Source organism: Camellia sinensis, unplaced genomic scaffold, assembly GCF_055761805.1.
Source record: "Camellia sinensis isolate YWXY unplaced genomic scaffold, ASM5576180v1 Unanchor4, whole genome shotgun sequence".
Classification (NCBI taxonomy): Eukaryota; Viridiplantae; Streptophyta; class Magnoliopsida; order Ericales; family Theaceae; genus Camellia; species Camellia sinensis.
The window spans coordinates 20,110,001-20,113,498 of record NW_028129277.1 but is presented as its reverse complement, the minus strand read 5'-3'; positions in this window follow the sequence as shown (position 1 = coordinate 20,113,498).

Genomic DNA, 3,498 nt, shown 5'->3' with positions numbered 1-3,498 from the left:
AGCCCAGCCAAAGCCAGCAGCATGCCATGCCAAGGCCAGCAGCATGCCATGCCAAGGCCAAGGCCAAGGCCAGCAGCATGCCATGCCACGGCCAAGGCCAGCAGCATGCCATGCCACGGCCAAGGCAGCCCAGCCAAAGCCAGCAGCATGCCATGCCAAGGCCTAGGCCAGCAGCATGCCATGCCACGGCCAAGGCAGCCCAACCAAAGCCAGCAGCATGCCATGCCAAGGCCTAGGCCAGCAGCATGCCATGCCACGGCCAAGGCAGGCCAGCCAAAGCCAGCAGCAAGCCATGCCAAGGCCTTGGCCACCAGCATGCCATGCCACGGCCAAGGCAGCCCAGCCAAAGCCAGCAGCATGCCATGCCAAGGCCTAGGCCAGCAGCATGCCATGCCACGGCCAAGGCAGGCCAGCCAAAGCCAGCAGCATGCCATGCCAAGGCCAAGGCCAGCAGCATGCCATGCCACGGCCAAGGCAGCCCAACCAAAGCCAGCAGCATGCCATGCCAAGGCCTAGGCCAGCAGCATGCCATGCCACGGCCAAGGCAGGCCAGCCAAAGCCAGCAGCATGCCATGCCAAGGCCAAGGCCAGCAGCATGCCATGCCACGGCCAAGGCAGCCCAGCCAAAGCCAGCAGCATGCCATGCCAAGGCCTAGGCCAGCAGCATGCCATGCCACGGCCAAGGCAGGCAAGCCAAAGCCAGCAGCATGCCATGCCAAGGCCAAGGCCAGCAGCATGCCATGCCACGGCCAAGGCAGCCCAGCCAAAGCCAGCAGCATGCCATGCCAAGGCCAAGGCCAGCAGCATGCCATGCCACGGCCAAGGCAGCCCAGCCAAAGCCAGCAGCATGCCATGCCAAGGCCTAGGCCAGCAGCATGCCATGCCACGGCCAAGGCAGGCCAGCCAAAGCCAGCAGCAAGCCATGCCAAGGCCTAGGCCACCAGCATGCCATGCCACGGCCAAGGCAGCCCAGCCAAAGCCAGCAGCATGCCATGCCAAGGCCTAGGCCAGCAGCATGCCATGCCACGGCCAAGGCAGGCCAGCCAAAGCCAGCAGCATGCCATGCCAAGGCCAAGGCCAGCAGCATGCCATGCCACGGCCAAGGCAGCCCAACCAAAGCCAGCAGCATGCCATGCCAAGGCCTAGGCCAGCAGCATGCCATGCCACGGCCAAGGCAGGCCAGCCAAAGCCAGCAGCATGCCATGCCAAGGCCAAGGCCAGCAGCATGCCATGCCACGGCCAAGGCAGCCCAGCCAAAGCCAGCAGCATGCCATGCCAAGGCCTAGGCCAGCAGCATGCCATGCCACGGCCAAGGCAGGCAAGCCAAAGCCAGCAGCATGCCATGCCAAGGCCAAGGCCAGCAGCATGCCATGCCACGGCCAAGGCAGCCCAGCCAAAGCCAGCAGCATGCCATGCCAAGGCCAAGGCCAGCAGCATGCCATGCCACGGCCAAGGCAGCCCAGCCAAAGCCAGCAGCATGCCATGCCAAGGCCTAGGCCAGCAGCATGCCATGCCACGGCCAAGGCAGGCCAGCCAAAGCCAGCAGCATGCCATGCCAAGGCCAAGGCCAGCAGCATGCCATGCCACGGCCAAGGCAGCCCAACCAAAGCCAGCAGCATGCCATGCCAAGGCCTAGGCCAGCAGCATGCCATGCCACGGCCAAGGCAGGCCAGCCAAAGCCAGCAGCAAGCCATGCCAAGGCCTTGGCCACCAGCATGCCATGCCACGGCCAAGGCAGCCCAGCCAAAGCCAGCAGCATGCCATGCCAAGGCCTAGGCCAGCAGCATGCCATGCCACGGCCAAGGCAGGCCAGCCAAAGCCAGCAGCATGCCATGCCAAGGCCAAGGCCAGCAGCATGCCATGCCAAGGCCAAGGCAAGGCAGCCCAACCAAAGCCAGCAGCATGCCATGCCAAGGCCTAGGCCAGCAGCATGCCATGCCACGGCCAAGGCAGGCCAGCCAAAGCCAGCAGCATGCCATGCCAAGGCCAAGGCCAGCAGCATGCCATGCCACGGCCAAGGCAGCCCAGCCAAAGCCAGCAGCATGCCATGCCAAGGCCAAGGCCAGCAGCATGCCATGCCACGGCCAAGGCAGCCCAGCCAAAGCCAGCAGCATGCCATGCCAAGGCCTAGGCCAGCAGCATGCCATGCCACGGCCAAGGCAGGCCAGCCAAAGCCAGCAGCATGCCATGCCAAGGCCAAGGCCAGCAGCATGCCATGCCACGGCCAAGGCAGCCCAACCAAAGCCAGCAGCATGCCATGCCACGGCCAAGGCAGCCCAGCCAAAGCCAGCAGCATGCCATGCCAAGGCCAAGGCCAAGGCCAGCAGCATGCCATGCCACGGCCAAGGCCAAGGCCAAGGCAGCCCATCCGAAGCCAGCAACATTCCATGGCAAGGCCAACGCAGCCCAGCCAAAGCCGGCGGCATGCCATGCCAAGGCCAAGGCCAGCCGCATGTCTTGCCACGGCCTTGTCCCGCAGCGTGGCGTGCCTTGGCCTTGGGCTAGAACATCGCATGCCACGCCCTTGGCAAGCAATCCTGTCCCTCGTGTAATTGCCATTTGGTTTGGCTTTGACTTACGTATATGTTGCCCTGCGAAATGCTTGTCCCTCGGGTAATAGCCGGTTTGGTTGCCTTTGACTTGCGAACACGTTGCTAGTGCTTTCCCCAGTGGAAGCTTGTTGGGAAAAGTATGTCCCTCGGAAGTTGCCTGTTGCGTTTGTTATTTGCATTCGAGCTATCCGATGCTTGCTGGGTTTCTCTAAGAGTTTTTGCACGTTCGTCGGGCTTTTTAATTATTTATTTACTCATAAAAATTATAATAAAATAAATTAAAAATAAAAAAATAATTAAAAAAATTACTATAATTACTAGTGCCTCATCTTATAATTGTTGGAATTTTTCTAGAATTTTTTGAGTATTTTTAGTAATTTTTATTATTTTTTAAGTATTAAAATTGAAATAAATTAAAATAAAATATTCCGGTGGCCAAATATTTTTTTATAATTTTTTTTATGGTGTATTAAATTATTTCATACAACTTTCATGTTGAAAGTTTTGGCAAAAAACCATTACTTTTTAAAAAAACCCCATTATGACTCCTCGAACATGCTTGATGTTTCCTCCTGCCAGATTGAAAAGGGCTTAACAGGCTATTATAAGGGGGGGGCACCTCCCTTAAGGCTGGCCAGCATGGCCAGGCCACAGGCCACGCCTATGCCTAGGCGGGCGCTTGGCACATGCCATCGCTTGGCTTGTGGCATTGGCTTGTGGCATCGAAACTACATAGCCAAGCACGGGATGCGTCGAGTGGCGGCCCGCGGCGGTGGCGGTGGCACGTTGGCCTAGGGCAGCATGCCATGCCACAGCCTTGGCCAGCAACATGGCATGCCAAAGCCTTGGCCAGCAGCATGCCATGCCCTGGCCTTGGCAAGCATGTCATGCCACGGCCTTGGCCAGCAGCATGCCATGCCACGGCCTTGGCCAGCAGCATGCCATG